At 35.2% G+C, this 21,091-nt stretch overlaps 1 pseudogene across 1 annotated transcript; it reads right to left on the reverse strand.

Annotated features, from left to right (window-relative positions):
• Positions 1 to 16,135: 16,135 nt before the first annotated feature.
• On the reverse strand, positions 16,136 to 17,797 carry LOC147291619 (rust resistance kinase Lr10 pseudogene; annotated as a pseudogene). Its single transcript, XR_015121026.1, has 2 exons — positions 17,575 to 17,797; positions 16,136 to 17,400 (listed from the first exon to the last, which is right to left on the reverse strand). The product of XR_015121026.1 is annotated as a rust resistance kinase Lr10 pseudogene (transcript).
• Between the last annotated feature and the right edge of the window lie 3,294 nt (positions 17,798 to 21,091).

Consider the following 21,091-nt stretch of genomic DNA (forward strand, 5'->3'; position numbering starts at 1 on the left):
GACAGCAAACAAGTCAATTCTATTTGACATTGATACCTCAATGGTCTCCCAAGTTAAGATGGGAAATGGGGCATAGTGGAAGCAAGAGGAAAAGGCACACTTGCAATTGAAACAGACAAAGGCATAAAATTCATCAAGGATCTGTGGCTGGTTCCATAACTTCAACAAAATCTCGAGTGTTGGGCAACTTACTGAACATGGATACTATATCCACTTTGAAGAGAACTCCTGCAAGATTTTTGAGAAAGGAGGTACTTGTTAAGCTGTCACAAAGATCAAAATGCAGAAAAACAAAAGCTTCCCTCTATCGTTTCAATACTCTAAACATATGGCATTGAAAGTGGATGTTTTGGACAACTCTGGGCTATGGCATAGGAGACTAGGACATTTGAACTTTCAAAGCTTGAAGGACCTATAGCAAAAAGAAATGGTGCATGGACTACCTGCAATACAAGAAGTGACTGATGTATGTGAAGGTTGTGCACTAGGAAAGCAACATACAGTTCCATTTCCAAAAGGCAAGGCTTGGAGGGCAAAATCACCTCTGGAACTAGTACACACAGATGTTTGTGGGCCTATGAAAACTCCTACTCAAGCTAGAAATTAATAGGTACTTTCTTACCTTTATAGATGACTACACAAGACAAACATGGGTTTATTTCCTAAGACAAAAGTCAGAAGTGTTTGTTGTATTTAAAAAGTTTCAAATGATGGCTGAAAGACAATGTGGAAAAGTATTAAAAGTCCTAAGAAGTGACAGAGGGGGAGAATATAACTCAAATGAGTTTGGGAAATTCTCTGAAGACATAGGACTTGAAAGGCAATTGACTGTTGGCTACACTCCACAGCAAAATGGAGTAGCTGAGAGGAGAACAAGACAATTGTAGAAATGGCAAAGTCTATGCTACATGAAAAAGGGGATGCCTCAATCTTTTTGGGCTGAAGCAGTGCATACTGCAATTTATGTGTTAAATAGATGCCCAACAAAAGCTGTGGAAGGCATGGCACCCTTTGAAGCATGGAGTAGCAAGAAACCCTACAATTTGTTTTGCTCTTGTTCCAAAGGAGCTGAGACAAAAACTTGATGAATAAAGTGACAAATGTGTGTTTGTGGGTTATAGCAATCAAACAAAGGGCTATAGACTCTACAATCTTAAGAAAAAGAAGATTGTGATCTATAGAGATGTGATCTTTGATGGGAAAGCCTCCTAGCATTGGAAACAAAAGTCAATCCAAGGACAATCTGCATAATTCAGAGAAGATGGAGAAAATTCATATGAGGTAGAGCAAGAAACTCCCTTGCAGCAGTCCCTAACTACTAGCCCTCAATCAAACTCTCCTACAGCCTCAACTCCTAGTTCAACACCAATAAGAATGAGGAGTTTGAGTGATGTCTATGCAAGCTGCAACTTCTGTGTTGCTGAACCAGAAAACTTTGAAGAAGCAATCAAAAGTGAAGCCTGGAAGAAATCTATGGAGGAAGAAATCTTTGTTATTGAGAAAAACTCAACTTGGGAATTAGTGGACAGACCTAAAGACAATGAAGTCATAGGAGTGAAATGGATTTATAAGACAAAGCTCAACACCTTGATGGTTCCATTCAAAGGAACAAAGCAAGACTTGTAGCAAAAAGGTACTCGCAACAACCTGGAATTGACTACAATGAGACCTTTGCTTCAGTGACTAGACTTGATACAATCAGGGCATTAATCTCCTTAGCAGCTCAAAAGGGTTGGTTTCTATACCAAATGGATGTGAAGTCTGCCTTCTTAAATGGAGTCTTGAGTGAAGAGGTCTTTGTACACCAACCTCAAGGTTTTGTTGTAAGAGGAGAAGATATGAAGGTGTACAAGCTAAGGAAGGCTCTCTATGGCTTGAAACAAGCACCTCGAGTATGGTATGGGAAGATTGATTCCTATTTCATCAAGAAAGGATTTCAAAGAAGCAAAAATAAGCCAACTCTGTACACAAAGATTGAAGGTAATACTGATATGCTTATTGTCTCTCTTTATGTTGATGATTTAGTATTTACTGGAAGTAATAAGAAGTTGATCATGCAATTTAAGAAAGAGATGATGGAAAAATATGAAATGAGTGACTTGGGATTGTTGCATCATTTTTTGGGGATTGGAATCAGTGAAAATGAGAATGGAACTTTTATCTCTCAAAAGAGAGTCTTGAGATATATTCAAGGTTCAATTGATTTTGGCATTATGTATGAGAAAAATATTGAGCCAAAGTACGTTATTTGGATTTTGTGACAGTGATTGGGGAGGTAGTGTAGATGATTTGAAGAGCACGTACTTCTGGATATGCATTCTATTTTGGCACAGGTGTATTCTCTTGGGCATCCAAAAAGCAACAAACTGTTGCTCAGTCTACTACAAAGGCAGAGTATGTATCTGCATCTTTGGCAACTTCTCAAGCAATGTGGCTGAGAAGAATCCTAGAAGATTTTGGTGAAAAACAAGGAGAAGCAACTCCAATCTTATGTGATAACAAATCTGCAATAGCTATGACTAAAGATCCTGTCTACCATAGTCGATCCAAGCACATAGTTATCAAGCATCACTTCACTAGAGATGGAGTGGAGGACAATGAGATTGGTTAAGTATTGCAGAACTGAAGATCAAGTTTCAGACATATTCACTAAAGCCTTGTCAAAAGACAAGTTTCAGTACCTCAGAGGACTTCTGGGAGTTAAGCAACAAGGCATTAAGGGGGAGTGTTAAAGTTAATGCCCTTTTACTTAACCGACCTTATTTTAGTTGTTAAGCCTTTTGTTAGAGTTTAGTATTTTAATATTACTTTGACTTTTGGTGTATGGTTAATATTAAACCACATGAGTCTTTTGTGTGTGGCTAGTATATATTATCACTGCAGTTGTTCAAGTCTTTGCAGCTGTACTAAGTAATTTGATATATATGAAATATTAAGTGGTGTGAGCTGCGTCAGTTCAGCCCCCAAAACACTCTCTCTAATTTTTCTCTTCCCCTGCAACTCTTCTTCAATCTATTGTTTCTATTCTTGAGTGTTTGAGTGCAGGTGAGTTAAAGTTAAATCCAGCACACTTTACACCAGAAGAAAGAAACCACATGTTCACAATCTCAAAAAATTTAAACAGAGGTAAATCAAAAGTAAATTCCCTATATGATTTTGGGAGTCTACATGTACATCTAATGCATGGAAAACAAACACTTCTATGAACCTGCATGAGATGCTGGATCAGGAGGCCGAGCATAAGATCGATTCCTGGATTACACAGCTCTATTTAAAAAACTAAGAATACAAGGAGCAAGTTGAATAAGTTTCTTTGAATAAAGACATGAAACAGAATGCATGGTTTTAAACGGTAGATTGGATCCCCTGCCTCATAATTTTTGCCAATCTAAAGTAAAATGTAATATTCATAAACCCTCTTTAAGGAATGCCTACATACATATACATGACAATATATACATATCAAAACCATCTAAATGCATATCTTACATACACAATACTTACTTTTAGGATTACCAAATTGCAATTCACCATATATATATACTCATAATTTAGGTAGCAACACACAAATGTACCTGAATTATGCCATTTATCCTCCAAAAATGCAGATCATCGGGTTGAAGTGCTTCAATCTCCTTCCTGACCTCCTTAACTCCCACATTGTGATCAGTGGACAAGCGTTCTGCCACCACCAGATTGTGAAACACTCTCTGGTTGACGACTGCTTGGGAGTCCCCAAGATTCTCCGCATACAAAACTACATTTCAAATTTCAGAAATTGTTGTTGTTGAGGCTTTAATGGCATTTGTAATCGTTTCTGTTGTTGTTGTTGTTGTTGTTGTGGAGATTTTAGTGTTTTGAAAGATTTCTGAAGCCTTTTTTAGAGTGCATCCTATTTAACCCAGATTTTTCTCATTTTCTCCAAGCATCATGATACATTTTCCAAGAAGTATTTTCCATGCAATGCTTCAAATTTACAATCTATATATGGAAGGAAACTGAAGCAGCAAGGCAATAGTAATTAAAATAACCAGTAATGGTATGAACATATGGAGAGACAAGTTGCTACACATAACCAGGATGAACAGAGGAGATAATTTTGGACATTTGGATAGCTTTTAATGTTGGTCTTACAACAATTTCAAGTGCATTTTTGGAGCCAGCCAAAGTAGACCATTCCAGGTAACTAGTGAAAGAATGGTTACAAGTTCAAATCCTGAAAAGTTTCATGTTTAGATAAGGAAAGAAGTCCATGAACAGCAATCTTTCTCTATCTTTTTAATTTAAATGAATAATAATTTAAATGATTAATAACTAAGTATCTTCGCTTGACAAAATTTGTCAAAAATAGCTTTTTAAAATTTATGGTCAGAATAATCATAATAAAAAAATATAGTTGTCTTTCTAGTTGAAAATAGTTCTTGATGAATTTCCACCAAGATAATCTCCAAAAGCCCTCAATATTATTGTTGAATCCGAATGTGCGGATGTCTTGTATCTAATACATATTGCACAATAGCACTATATAAATACTTCTCAAACGTATTATAGAAATCATAGAATAAAGTTACGTCTCTCAAATATTACATGACTGATATTTGTCCTACCATATAGGAAAGAACAATTCCTCGCAGAGAGTGGCAATGTTAGCCTATTCCCTTGTACATAACAGACTAACTGGTGGTACATATCTCTTCATCTGCAGTTTCAATTAAACTAATGGACTCTTCAACATCATCATTTGATGGTGTTGATGACCATATTGTTTTTGAATTGTCTTCATCAACTGCCACTGCATTCTCTTGTGGATATAGGAAAGGCTTTGGAGGCATATGAAGGCATTCAATTTCTCCTTCAAGCATGTTTACCACTTTGTGCATCGAAATAGGACGGTCACTAGGCTTCATTTGTATGCACCATAACGCAACTATAAGCATCTTCTTTGTCATTTTCTTTTCATCCTCTGAGGCATCTTCCATTTCTATTTCTTTTCCTTCACTAAATTGGTCATAAACCCATGAAGGAAAGTAAATTTGGCTTGAATGGGGTGCAACATCATTCAAATTCTTTCTTTTGCCTGCAATTTCCATCAACAACATTCCAAAACTATAGATGTCGGCTCTGAATGACACACCTCCAATATTTTTGTAAAACAATTCTGGAGCTATGTATCCCATTGTTCCTCTTGCTGCAGTCAAAGTCAAACTGCTATCATCTAATGGGCATAATCTTGCTAGTCCAAAGTCAGAAATTTTTGGAACAAAATTCTCATCAAGAAGAATGTTGTGAGGCTTGATATCAAAGTACCCCAACTTTGAAAACTTGACAAAAAGTATCTTAACTTTTATTTTGTGTCAAAATAGTACCTCCATTAGTTTTTCTGTCAAATAAACTGTTATCTGCTGACGTGGCAGGGATATTTTTGTCTCTTTTTTCCTAATTTAAAAGATAATAATATTTTTAAAAGAGCAAATTACAATTTAGTACCTTAACTATACACTGACTTTCAACTTAGTACCCCAACTTTGAAAACTTGACAAAAAAGTAACTCAACTTTCATTTTGTGTCAAAATAGTATCTCTGTTAGTTTTTCTGGTTCATTTGACAAAAAAACTAACGGAGATACTATTTTGACACAAAATGAAAGTTGAGGTACTTTTTTGTCAGGTTTTCAAAGTTGGGGTACTAAGTTGAAAGTCAGTGTATAGTTAAGGTACTAAATTGTAATTTGCTCTTTTAAAAATATTATTATCTTTTAAATGTGGGAAAAAAGACAAAAATACTTCTGCCACATCAGCAGATAACGGTTTATTTGACAGAAAAACTAACGGAGGTACTATTTTGACACAAAATGAAAGTTGAGGTACTTTTTGTCAAGTTTTCAAAGTTGGGGTACTAAGTTGAAAATCAGTGTATAATTGAGGAACTTACGGATAATTTGCTCATAAAAAAATCAGGAGAATTGAAGATTTTCTGCAAACCTCTCTTAGTGTTTCGTCTCTTTCATCATTTTGTTTGTTAATTTTAAACAAAAAGGCTGCAACAAAATAGATCTTAATTGAACTAAAAAATCTGGGAAGAAGAAAATCTGGAGAATGATGAAGAAGAAGAAAAAGATCTGGATTTTAACACAAATTAATTTTCAAAAAGATCTGTTATCAAGATATATTAATTTTAACAGATGCAAAGAGATCTATTAATGTAATTACTACAAATAAATATGATAAAGCAAGCAATTGATCCTAGCTAGTTTATTGTTAATCGATCCCCATATTGCTTTTAATCAACGTACCCACAAATTGATGAATGAGTTTTTAATCAACCCATCGTAAAATAAGGGGAAAAAATTGATGAATGTGTTTTTAATCAACCCACCGCTCACCGCCCACTGCTCGCCCAAAACCAAATTTGGATTCAATGGAGAAGAAGAAGATGTGATTGATGGTCGACACAATGCGGTGGAATTTTCGGTGGACACAATTTTTTGGTGAACTTTCTGGTCAACACGTAAAGTTTTTTCGGTGGAATTTTTGGTCGACACGAATGAAGGGAGAGGATTGATCTATTTGGACACACTGGATTGTATATTCGCTAGCTATGATGGCTCACTCATTAATCAAATCAATGATCTATTGCAGATCTTTCAAATATCAATCTTGCTCAAACGAATTGCCCAAGCGATTATCTCATAAGTCATAATAAAAAGGTTAAAATTAATATATCTTGATGACAAAGGTATAGAACATTGCATATCAACATGATTATTATGAACGGATTGATTAAATCATATCCCATCAATTTAATAGATCCAATTATTTTCTCATAAGTCATAATAAAAAGGTTAAAATTAATAAATATTGATGGCAAAGGTATAGAACATTGCATATCCATATAGATCGATATATTCAATCACATCGAAAGTAGCGAAGATCTTTTCTTCTTTTTCTACTATGTCAAAGATCAATGATCTATCCATATCGAAATAGATCTGCAATTGCTTTAAGCCATGGGTTCCTAGCAACAGCCTTCGATCAAGGAGAGAGAGAGAGAGAGAGAGAGAGAGAGAGAGAGAGAGAGAGAGAGAGAGAGAGAGAGAGATCAGATTAGGAAGAGAGAGAATTAAAGAAGGTGGATGTTCTGTTCTACTGGTGGAGTTCCCGGTTTATAAAGTATATATATAGAAGAATATTTTAGTCACTGAAAATACAAAAGAGATATAAAAGTAAGTTTTGGACCAAGGGGGTCAAAAAGCTTAACATGAATTAAAAGGGGCTAACCCTTTCAATAAGCCCAAAGAATTACCCATCGGTTCATGGGGAACCAGGTATTCATCAATATGATCCAATCCCATGCCTTATTGGCCGGGACTAGAGCCACCAAATGTTTCAGATATTTCCATTGACAGATTTCCCATTTCCTATATATTGAACCAAAATGTATGATATTGTTATGGACAAAAATGTTTCACTCATGGATTGGGCTAAGATTGTATCTATATCACTTAGTTAGTCTGAGGCTAAAGGGCGTGCCACCAAGTAATAATGTATTTGGAACAGTTTAAAAATGAAATATAAAATAAAGTAACAGTAAATTGGATCAAACGATTGTGCTAATTATTTTTATGCCTGGGCATTCTAGGACTTGAGTGCTAAAGGTTCTAAAGTGCTAAACTTATTTGTTTCAAGATGTGTTCATGTTGCTCTCAGCGAGTGATTAAATAAGGTAAGTAAATAAATAAACAAAAAATTTCAGAAATTAACTATCTTAGGATCCAGATCCGACAAAAGTGCCCATTGGAATCACAAGTCATGAATATAAATTATAAGATTCAAGCAAAGAAAGGAAAATTGGCTGATAGTAAATACTCAATGATTGAGAAAATAAATGCTTCCTTGATTAATTCTCAATTTCCAAATGAGAATACTTTAAATTCCAGAAATAAATACAAGAAGAGAGTAGTAAATAAAGCTATTAAATATGGAAGAACAAAAGGTTGCAATAAAAGAAATGAGAGCAACACATTAAAATTAACGCAAGCGTAATGAGCAAAAAAAAATGAATGATCAAGTCATTTGACAGAGAATTTTTAGAAATAGATCTGGGTTTTGTGTGTTGTCTCCCAAAACCCTAGCCTAGGTAGTCCTCCCTTGGATAGTTGACACGTGTATGGCTTTGAACAAACCTAGGATTCTGGTACTTATCCCCTTGACAGCTACAACCCAATTTTTGATTGCTTTATGAGTCCACCTGGCATTGCATTACTGGCCTTATGCTCCATTAACCCTGAATGCATGATATAGCTGAAAGGGTTGTTCGCCGGGGTGCTTTCGTTCACTTAGGCCATCCTGGGCTTGCACATGATGGGCCATTGAATTGGGCCTACGACTGTCCAACCTTTCTCATTGGGCTAGAGTCTTTGTGGATCAATGCCAGCTGGCATCCCTTAAAAGTCTGTTACAAACATATATAAATTAATAAGGTGAACATGAATTTCCTTGGGGGAATTTTAGGGAGATTAACAAACCCCATTTGGTGTGTTGGGTATGAAGAAGGTTGTCCTTGCTAAATTAACAAAGGGTGGGTTGGAAATCTGCTTGTATGAAAAGTGCTTACTTAGTGGGGTGTATTGTATATAGATTTTAAAAGACTTTTGTGGAGTTTAAAAGTCATGTGGTATTCAATTAAGACTTTTAAAGACTTTAAAAATGTCCATAAAAATCTATATATGTATTCAATTAAGAATTTTAAGGAATCTATAAAAGTCATGTGATATTCAATTAAGACTTTTAAAGACTTTTAAAAAGTCTATAAAAATCTATATATGTATTCAATTAAGAATTTTAAGGAATCTATAAAAGTCATGTGATATTCAATTAAGACTTTTAAAGACTTTTAAAAAGTCTGTTAAAATCTATGTGTATTTAAAAAGTCATTGACTTTTATGGAATTCATTTAATGATGGATTTTAATAGATTTTGAAAGACTTTGATGTGTATTTCAAAGTCATTATAAATCCAACCTCTTCCCTACATATTTTAAGGATTTCTATAGATTCTGTAGAACTCAATAGAACTCTGTGAAAATTTGTAAATTCTGTAAAAGTCTATCTCTTAGAAAAAATCTACAAAAGTCTTTATAAATCTATATACACTACACCCCTCTTTGTCAACGAATTTCATGACAACAGTTTGTCTTGTTTATGGAAAGTCAGAATTTCCCATAAAGTCAGGTATTTCCTTTGGATTTTCTCACCTATAAGGCAAGCTTTTGACCAATGACCAAAGAATAAGAAGGCATATGATCCTATTTGCTCCATCAGCAATCCATTTCCAAGCCTTTGCATCTTCAATACAACCAGTTCAATGTATTTTCCTTGTGGCTTCACTGTAATTACTTAAAATTGAAAGAACTTTTAGACTGGCATCCTCCATTACATATAACTCATTTGGTCCAAACAACCGAATTGAGGCATATAATTCCAACACTTTGTTAAAGTTAAGAACAATACTTGGGTCACCCCTTGGGGGTACCCCAAGGTCACCCCATCCCCTCAAATTTTAATTTTAGCAATGTCGATGTATGATCAGAACCGTTCACTTTTTAGATAACATATTAAAGATCATCTCTGCAAAAAATCAAATCAATCGAAAATCATTTGATTATATAACTGTTGTTAATTAAATAGAAAAAATAAATGGTTTTCAATTAAACAATGATTTTTTTACTAAACTGTTGATTTTTTTTATTTAATCGACAACAGTTATATAACTAAACGATTTTCGATTGAGTTAATTTTTTGTAGAAAAGATCTATAATAGGTTATCTAAAAAGTAAACAGTTCCGATTATGCGCCGGTATTGTCAAAATCAAAATTTGAAGGAGTAGGGTGACCTTGAGGTACCCCACAGGGTGACTCAAATATTGTTATAAAGTTAATGCACTTTTACTTAACTGACCTTATTTTAGTTGTTAAGCTTTTGTTAGAGTTTAGTATTTTAATATTACTTTGACTTTTGGTGAATGGTTAATGTTAAGCCACATGAGTCCTGGCCATAAAAATATTAAGCAATATGAGTCTTTTGTGTGTAGCTGGTATATATTATCACTGCAGTGTTCAAGTCTTTGCAGCTGTACTAAGTAATTTGATATATATGAAATATTAAGTGGTGTGAGCTGCGTCAGTTCAGCCCCCAAAACACTCTCTCTAATTTTTCTCTTCCCCTGCAACTCTTCTTCAATCGATCTATTGTTTATATTCTTGAGTGTTTGAGTGCAGGTGAGTTAAAGTTAAATCCAACAGTTGGTATCAGAGCTTTAGTCTGATCATATCAGTTTGGGCGTTGTGAATCTGAAAGGGAAAAACAATTCCTCACAAAAAAAAAAAAGGGCAAACTCAAATAGCAACAACGATCGAAACTTATCTTCTCCAATCTTTGATGGTGATCACGTACTATGACTACTGGAGGGTCAAGATGAGAACTCTTTTTGTCTCTCATGGTCTTTGGAAATTTGTAGATGTTGGGTTTGAAGAACCTGATGCAGAGAAGACCTTGTCTGTGGCTGAGAAGGTGCTAGTAGAAGACTCTATCAAGAAAGATGCCAGAGCTCTTCATCTTATTCAATTGGGGCTATCATATGATATCTTTCCAAGGATCAGTAATCTTATCAATCAAAGGAAGTCTTATGGTGAAGTGATTACAGATTGAAGAATTGTTGAGAACATTTTGATTAGCTTACCTAAAAAGTATGACTCTATTGTGAGTGTTATTGAGGAAACTAAGGATTTAGTTACATTGACTATTCAAGAATTAAAAGGATCAATTAAAGCTTTTGATCAAATATTGGATAGACATGTTGAAAACTCTACTGAGAGTGCCTTTCAATCTCTCAGTGTAGGTTCAAAAGAAAAGGAAAAAAAACAATCAAGCTTTTATCAAGCCAAATCGGAATCCTCTAAAGGTGGAAATGATTGGAAAGAAAAAAATCAAAATGGAAAGGGAAGAATACCTTTGAGAGAAAGACAAATGCTGAGATTAGTACATCTTAAACAAAATGCAAGATTTGTGACAGGAAGAGTCATACAGAAGACGAGTGTTGGTTGAAGGGCAAGCCTAAATGCAATAATTGCAACAAGTTTGGGCATATTCATAAAGATTGTAGGCTCCAAGGCAATCAACAAGTAAATTTCACTGAAGAGCAGGGCAATGAAACAAATATGTTTTATGCTTGTCAAGCAGCAACGGTGCAGAACAATGACAATGTTTGGTTTCTAGACAGTGGCTGCAGCAATCACATGACAGCAAACAAGTCAATTCTATTTGACATTGATACCTCAATGGTCTCCCAAGTTAAGATGGGAAATAGGGCATTAGTGGAAGCAAGAGGAAAAGGCACACTTGCAATTGAAACAAACAAAGGCAGAAAATTCATCAAGGATGTGTTGCTGGTTCCAGAACTTCAACAAAATCTCTTAAGTGTTGGGCAACTTGCTGAACATGGATACTATATCCACTTTGAAGAGAACTCCTGCAAGATTTTTGAGAAAGGAGATACTTGTCAAGCTGTCACAAAGATCAAAATGGAGAAAAACAAAAGCTTCCCTCTATCGTTTCAGTGCTCAAAACATATGGCATTGAAAGTGGATGTTTTGGACAACTCTGGGCTATGGCATAGGAGACAAGGACAGTTGAACTTTCAAAGCTTGAAGGACCTATAGCAAAAAGAAATGGTGCATGGACTACCTACAATACAAGAAGTGACTGATGTATGTGAAGGTTGTGCACTAGGAAAGCAACATACAGTTCCATTTCCAAAAGGCAAGGCTTGTAGGGCAAAATCACCTCTGGAACTAGTACACACAGATGTTTGTGGGCGTATGAAAACTCCTACTCAAGCTAGAAATTAATAGGTACTTTCTTACCTTTATAGATGACTACACAAGACAAACTTGGGTTTATTTCCTAAGACAAAAGTCAGAAGTGTTTGTTGTATTTAAAAAGTTTCAAATGATGGCTGAAAGACAATGTGGAAAACTATTAAAAGTCCTAATAAGTGACAGAGGGGGAGAATATAACTCAAATGAGTTTGGGAAATTCTGTGAAGACATAGGACTTGAAAGGCAATTGACTGTTGGCTACACTCCACAACAAAATGGAGTAGCTGAGAGGAGAACAAGACAATTGTAGAAATGGCAAAGTCTATGCTACATGAAAAGGGGATGCCTCAATCTTTTTGGGCTGAAGCAGTGCATACTGCAATTTATGTGTTAAATAGATGCCCAACAAAAGCTGTGGAAGGCATGCCACCCTTTGAAGCATGGAGTAGCAAAAAACCCTACAATTTGTTTTGCTCTTGTTCCAAAGGAGCTGAGACAAAAACTTGATGAATAAAGTGACAAATGTGTGTTTGTGGGTTATAGCAATCAAACAAAGGGCTATAGACTCTACAATCTTAAGAAAAAGAAGATTATGATCTATGGAGATGTGATCTTTGATGGGAAAGCCTCCTAGCATTGGAAACAAAAGTCAATCCAAGGACAATCTGCATAATTCAGAGAAGATGGAGAAAATTCATATGAGGTAGAGCAAGAAACTCCCTTGCAGCAGTCCCTAACTACTAGCCCTCAATCAAACTCTCCTACAGCCTCAACTCCTAGTTCAACACCAATAAGAATGAGGAGTTTGAGTAATGTCTATGCAAGCTGCAACTTCTGTGTTGCTGAACCAGAAAACTTTGAAGAAGCAATCAAAAGTGAAGCCTGGAAGAAATCTATGGAGGAAGAAATCTTTGTTATTGAGAAAAACTCAACTTGGGAATTAGTGGACAGACCTAAAGACAATGAAGTCATAGGAGTGAAATGGATTTATAAGACAAAGCTCAACACCTTGATGGTTCCATTCAAAGGAACAATGCAAGACTTGTAGCAAAAAGGTACGCGCAACAACCTGGAATTGACTACAATGAGACCTTTGCTCCAGTGACTAGACTTGATACAATCAGGGCATTAATCTCCTTAGTAGCTCAAAAGGGTTGGTTTCTATACCAAATGGATGTGAAGTCTGCCTTCTTAAATGGAGTCTTGAGTGAAGAGGTCTTTGTACACCAACCTCAAGGTTTTGTTGTAAGAGGAGAAGATATGAAGGTGTACAAGCTAAGGAAGGCTCTCTATGGCTTGAAACAAGCACCTCGAGTATGGTATGGGAAGATTGATTCCTATTTCATCAAGAAAGGATTTCAAAGAAGCAAAAATAAGCCAACTCTGTACACAAAGATTGAAGGTAATACTAATATGCTTATTGTCTCTCTTTATGTTGATGATTTAGTATTTACTGGAAGTAATAAGAAGTTGATCATGCAATTTAAGAAGGAGATGATGGAAAAATATGAAATGAGTGACTTGGGATTGTTGCATCATTTTTTGGGGATTGGAATCAGTGAAAATGAGAATGGAACTTTTATCTCTCAAAAGAAATATGCAAAAGTTCTACTTGAAAAATTCAAAATGGGAGGCTGCAATCCAGTAGCTACTCCTTTGGTATTCAATGTGAAACTTCAAAAAGAAGATGGAAGTAAGGAAGAAGATGCAACTCTATATAGAAGCTTAGTTGGAAGCCTTCTCTACTTAACTGCTACAAGGCCAGACATCATGTATGCTGCTAGTCTATTATCAAGATTTATTCACATGCCTACTCAGATACATCTTGGTACTACAAAGAGAGTCTTGAGATATATTCAAGGTTCAATTGATTTTGGCATTATGTATGAGAAAAATATTGAGCCAAAGTACGTTATTTGGATTTTGTGACAGTGATTGGGGAGGTAGTGTAGATGATTTGAAGAGCACGTACTTCTGGATATGCATTCTATTTTGGCACAGGTGTATTCTCTTGGGCATCCAAAAAGCAAAAAACTGTTGCTCAGTCTACTACAAAGGCAGAGTATGTATCTGCATCTTTTGCAACTTCTCAAGCAATGTGGCTGAGAAGAATCCTAGAAGATTTTGGTGAAAAACAAGGAGAAGCAACTCCAATCTTATGTGATAACAAATCTGCAATAGCTATGACTAAAAATCCTGTCTACCATAGTCGATCCAAGCACATAGTTATCAAGCATCACTTCACTAGAGATGGAGTGGAGGACAATGAGATTGGTTAAGTATTGCAGAACTGAAGATCAAGTTTCAGACATATTCACTAAAGCCTTGTCAAAAGACAAGTTTCAGTACCTCAGAGGACTTCTGGGAGTTAAGCAACAAGGCATTAAGGGGGAGTGTTAAAGTTAATGCCCTTTTACTTAACTGACCTTATTTTAGTTGTTAAGCCTTTTGTTAGAGTTTAGTATTTTAATATTACTTTGACTTTTGGTGTATGGTTAATATTAAACCACATGAGTCTTTTGTGTGTGGCTAGTATATATTATCACTGCAGTTGTTCAAGTCTTTGCAGCTGTACTAAGTAATTTGATATATATGAAATATTAAGTGGTGTGAGCTGCGTCAGTTCAGCCCCCAAAACACTCTCTCTAATTTTTCTCTTCCCCTGCAACTCTTCTTCAATCTATTGTTTCTATTCTTGAGTGTTTGAGTGCAGGTGAGTTAAAGTTAAATCCAGCACACTTTACACCAGAAGAAAGAAACCACATGTTCGCAATCTCAAAAAATTTACACAGAGTTAAATCAAAAGTAAATTCCCTATATGATTTTGGGAGTCTACATGTACATCTAATGCATGGAAAACAAACACTTCTATGAACCGGCCTGCAAGAGATGCTGGATCAGGAGGCCGAGCATAAGATCGATTCCTGGATTCCTCTATTCAAAAAACTAAGAATACAAGGAGCAAGTTGAATAAGTTTCTTTGAATAAAGACATGAAACAGAATGCATGGTTTTAAACGGTAGATTGGATCCCCTGCCTCATAATTTTTGCCAATCTAAAGTAAAATGTAATATTCATAAACCCTCTTTAAGGAATGCCTACATACATATACATGACAATATATACATATCAAAACCATTTAAATGCATATCTTACATACACAATACTTACTTTTAGGATTACTAAATTGCAATTCACCATATATATATATATATATATACTCATAATTTAGGTAGCAACACACAGATGTACCTGAATTATGCCATTTATCCCCATAAAATGCAGATCATCGGGTTGAAGTGCTTCAATCTCCTTCCTGACCTCCTCAACTCCCACATTGTGATCAGTGGACAAGCGTTCTGCCACCACCAGATTGTGAAACACTCTCTGGTTGACGACTGCTCGGGAGTCCCCAAGATTCTCCGCATACAAAACTACATTTCAAATTTCAGAAATTGTTGTTGTTGAGGTTTTAATGGCATTTGTAATCGTTTCTGTTGTTGTTGTTGTTGTTGTGGAGATTTTAGTGTTTTGAAAGATTTTTGAAGCCTTTTTTAGAGTGCATCCTATTTAACCCAGATTTTTCTCATTTTCTCCAAGCATCATGATACATTTTCCAAGAAGTATTTTCCATGCAATGCTTCAAATTTACAATCTATATATGGAAGGAAACTGAAGCAGCAAGGCAATAGTAATTAAAATAACCAGTAATGGTATGAACATATGGAGAGACAAGTTGCTAAACATAACCAGGATGAACAGAGGAGATAATTTTGGACATTTGGATAGCTTTTAATGTTGGTCTTATAACAATTTCAAGTGCATTTTTGGAGCCAGCCAAAGTAGACCATTCCAGGTAACTAACTAGTGAAAGAATGGTTACAGTTCAAATCCTGAAAAGTTTCATGTTTAGATAAAGAAAGAAGTCCATGAACAGCAATTTTTCTTTATCTTTTTAATTTAAATGAATAATAATTTAAATGATTAATAACTAAGTATCTTCGCTTGACAAAATTTGTCAAAAATAGTTTTTTAAAATTTATGGTCAGAATAATCATAAAAAAAAAATATAGTTGTCTTTCTAGTTGAAAATAGTTCTTGATGAATTTCCACCAAGATAATCTCCAAAAGCCCTCAATATTATTGTTGAATCCGAATGTGCGGATGTCTTGTATCTAATACATATTGCACAATAGAACTATATAAATACTTCTCAAACTTATTATAGAAATCATAGAATAAAGTTACGTCTCTCAAATATTACATGACTGATATTTGTCCTACCATATAGGAAAGAACAATTCCTCGCACAGAGTGGCAATGTTAGCCTATTCCCTTGTACATAACAGACTAACTGGTGGTACATATCTCTTCATCTGCATTTTCAATTAAACTAATCGACTCTTCAACATCATCATTTGATGGTGTTGATGACCTTGTTGTTTTTGAATTGTCTTCATCGACTGCCACTGCTTTCTCTTGTGGATATAGGAAAGGCTTTGGAGGCATATGAAGGCATTCAATTTCTCCTTCAAGCATCTTTACCACTTTGTGCATCGAAATAGGACGGTCACTAGGCTTCATTTGTATGCACCATAATGCAACTATAAGCATCTTCTTTGTCATTTTCTTTTCATCCTCTGTGGCATCTTCCATTTCTATTTCATTTCCTTCACTGAATTGGTCATAAACCCATGAAGGAAAGTAAATTTGGCTTGAATGGGGTGCAACTGCATTCAAATTCTTTCTTTTGCCTGCAATTTCCATCAACAACATTCCAAAACTATAGATGTCGGCTTTGAATGACACACCTCCAATATTTTTGTAAAACAATTCTGAAGCTATGTATCCCATGGTTCCTCTTGCTGCAGTCAAAGTCAAACTGCTATCATCTAATGGGCATAATCTTGCTAGTCCAAAGTCAGAAATTTTTGGAACAAAATTCTCATCAAGAAGAATGTTGTGAGGCTTAATATCAAAATGCAAAATTTGCATGTCACATCCTTTATGTAGATAGTCAATACCATGAGCCACTCCAAGTGAAATTTCAAATGATTTTTCACAACTTAGGGCGATAGACTCTTCTTTAGGAAATATGTATTTATCAAGAGACCCATTTGGCATGAACTCGTATACAAGAGCACGCTTTGATCCCTCAGAACAGTAACCTATTAGTTTCACCACATTTACATGATGAATCCTCCCAATGGTGGCAACTTCATTGATAAAATCTTGTCCATTAGCTTTGGAGTTACCCAACATCTTAATTGCTACAAGGTGGCCGCTACGAAGCTTTCCTCTATATACAGTGCCATAACCTCCTTCTCCTAATTTATCTTTAAATCCTTTTGTCATCGTCTTGACATTTGAGTAAGAGTACCTTATTGGCATGAGGTTGTTGTGACTTTGTAAGAATTCTTCTATAGGGCCATACATTGACAAGTGTCGCCTTTTCAATTTATAGATCAAAAGTACAATGACACATGGAATTCCCAAAATAGGTTTTGCTGCAATCCACGCCATTACTGCAATGGATCAAATAGGAAATCATGACTATAATTTAGGCTGTTCCTACTTGGAACTATAAAGATTAATTGTTTACCACAAGAGATCTGAACTGTTTGGCCCCTGTATGTTTTTTATATATTGGAAAGAGCCATATTATTCGCTCACGTACATTAAAAGGAAAAAAAACTCACCAGGGTAGTAAAAGATAATTAAAATCCCTGCAAGTAACAAAAAAAAAAAAAAATTAACAGAGAGTTAAGACTGAGAGTTGATTAAGTTGTTTTGGAAATTAAGCATAACTGAAAAAAGTGAAAACGATAAGATTGAGAGACTCCTCAATCTATGTACGACACGTTCTTGTTCTTATGTTAGGGATGTTGCCACAGGAAGAAGCTTCACAGTGCTGATGGTGATCCTTTGCATTGCAAGCTACACTGTATGACTAAGCCAATAACTACAAGGACGACTATGCATATTGGTGCCGGAAAGGGTACTCTCCCTGCAAACAGAGGGCGTTCCACAAAAGAGAATAGAGAAATTTTGTTCCACCCAAGGATATGGAGAAATTTTGTGGTCAGGAATTAAGCAACATTGTCAACTTCATTTAATTATCAATGCGGAAAAGAGAATTTATTTCTCTTAACTTGTAGAATACTGCAACTGGCCGGGACCATTTCATTTGGAAAAAAGAGTCATTAGAGTTGGGCCCAATTTAATTTTATCGGTTACTTGAAAAAGTGAAGAAAAAGTGTTTGTGGAAATTAAGACCATATATCGTATTTAGATAAGACTAGCATATATCTAGATCAAGAAAAAACAAAATTCAAGATGATTCCCAAGGAAGAAGATCAAAATAAGGGTTAGTTATAAATAAATCACTAAATATTTTCATATTTACAAATTACTCGATCAACCTTTTTGTAATTTTATTTTAGTCACCATTAACTAAAATGGAAAAAGATAAATTATGATAAATTAATAAACATATATACACTACTATATATGCAAATTTAGAATTGTACTAGATTTGTAATGGGTTGCTACGTATGCAGCACAATTACTTATGATTTAGCTCTCGGGTTCGTTCAAAACCCATGACCTAAACCCCCTGAGGATTTCCGTGTTTTTACATACACCCCATGAGGTTTCTAAAATTACAGCGAGACCCCTTGAGGTTTTTAATCGTTTAACATAACCCCTTTGATCTGTTAAAATTTTGTCAAAAAAGTATCTCCAAATCACAAATTTGACCTTAGGGTTCATTTACACTAACACCCACTAAGGTTTATGTGAGAACGATTTAAAACCTCAGGGGGTCTTGCTGTAATTTTTGAAATTTCAAGAGGTGTATGTGAAAACATGAAAATCCTCCAGAGGTGTTAATTTGTGAAATTAAAATTATAGAAAATTTGAATTTAATACCAAATACCAAATACCAATAGTTTTCAGTCAAACAGTAAGACACTAATTTTTTTTAGTTTAGGTGGTAATTTAGTGCAAGACATTTGGATTAGGTCACAAACTTGTACAAAATGTGAAATTTTTGACACCAATCGATCGGCCAAAGTGTCGAGATCTCGGTGGTTTTTTTTTTTTTTTTTTGCTATATAGCTGTGACTGTCAAATAGTATGAAATTCATAAAAATTCAATGTTTATAAGGGATTAATGTATTGATTTAGGCTTGGGCGATGAAGTCCTACAACCTAGAGATTAAACATTAATGTTTAAGCCTAGCATACACTAAAAAAAGAATAAATCAATAAAAAAGTTGAGACTGTTGTACAGTCACAGTTGAGTGTGTTAAAAAAAAAAAGTCCTCTTGAGCGGTCGATTATCGAACAATGTTGAGTTCTTGGTGGAAGCACGTTTTTTAAAGTTGGTAGCTAAACTAAAATGTAGTATCTAGAGTGAAATCATATAAAATTTTTAGTAGTTAAAATGAAAACACATTGAAATTTGGTACCTAAAACTTGGAGCTAGAATTTTGATCTTGGGGGCTCATTCTTAGATAATCATTATCACTCCAAAATTATATTCATTATGCATGGACTATAAACAAGTCAGTTTCATACAATTCAATTGAACCTAGCGTGAACACAATCCTAGCCTCCAAAAAAAAATCTCTTTTCTCTCTTCTCAACTGTAAGACCCCGAAAGTTTTGCGTATTTTATTTTTCATTTTGTTAAGTTTTATTCTTAGAATTGACAAATTTTTCTAAAGACCAAATGACTAAGGTTAGACCTTAGTAGTGTAGAGATCATTTTTCTGAGTTTAACGATGTGTGGTTCGTTGAAATTGGAGTTCAGATGAAGGAGTTACGAATTTTTGAAGTTGGATAATTATTTTAGGCCATTATTTGATTTTTTGGAATATTATTTGGAGAAGTTGGATTTTTCATAAAAATTCTAGAGATAAAAATAATGTTTTCATGTCATAGATAATTAGTACTCAGTCTTACGAATCCGTAGAAATTTTTGAAGCTCGGTTGTATTTTTTGTGAATTTTTGAAGTTGGGAGAATTTAGAAAAATTCGAATTGCTGACACGGACCGACACACTGACGTGGCGAGATGCTATTGGCGAGAGACGCTGATGGTGCGCCTATGCAGCGCTGACACCCTAAAACGGCCCCAAAACGGCGTTGTTTTGATGCGAGGATCCTACTAAGGATCTGGACGCGACTGGACCCGTGCACGACCTAACCCATCCGCCCACTACAACAAAGGTGGTTTTTAGCGACTAAACTTTTAGCGAGGAATAATTTTTCCTCACTGTAAAGCATTTTTTACGAGGAATAGTTTAATTTGTCGCTCCTAGTATGATGAATTTGGTCTCTAAAGTTGTCTAACAATTAGCGAGGAAATGGTGGATTTGGCGACGACATATATACTCGCTAAATGATCCATTGCGCGAGGAAATCTTGTTTCCTCACTAAAAGATTGGCGGGAATTTTTCCCGCAACCGCCAATGTTTCAGCGAGGAAATAATTTTAATTCGTCGCTAATTAAATATTTCTGCGACAATCTCAATTCCTCGCCATATATTTTGGAAATTATTTTCGAAAGTTTTTAGATGTACCGCCCTTTTTTTTCTCATTTAAAAAATAATGTTAAATATCCACGACAAAAATTTATGGTTCCTCGCTAAAAATTACCATATAGCGAGGAACATATTAGTTTTGTTGGTATGCATATGTGGCGAGGAAAATTGGTGCGTCGCAGTATGATGTGTTCACCGAGGAATTTTAAATTTCCTCGCTAATGGTTTTAATTTTATGAACAAAAAAATTGAAAAGAAACTTCTGATGGTTTTAACTTTTTTTTTTGTGGACTGAGATTGAGATGGTTTTAACTTTTAATAACATTTCAGAATTGAAAAGACTACCTCACCTACTGCCTCCACCGCCTCACACTCTCTCTCACTCTCTCTCTCTATCTGGTTCTCTCTACTCCATCGACTGCACCGACGCCATCGACGACACCTCCATCACCTGCAGTAAGTTCTACTGTGACTCCTAGCTCCCTTTTTTTGGTTTTTTTTTTTTTTTGTTTTTCACCTCCCCAGCAAAAGAAAATTATGATTCCCCTTTAGTTCTATTGTTTTGTCTTTATGTTCTGTTTTGTCTTTGCCTTGTCTTTATGTTCTGTTTTCTTTGCTGCAATTGAGTTTTCATGGTCTTGTCTTTTTGTTTTGTTTTTTCTTTGCTG

The sequence above is a fragment of the Dryas octopetala genome, chromosome 3 (genome assembly GCF_963921425.1).
Source record: "Dryas octopetala chromosome 3, drDryOcto1.1, whole genome shotgun sequence".
Classification (NCBI taxonomy): Eukaryota; Viridiplantae; Streptophyta; class Magnoliopsida; order Rosales; family Rosaceae; genus Dryas; species Dryas octopetala.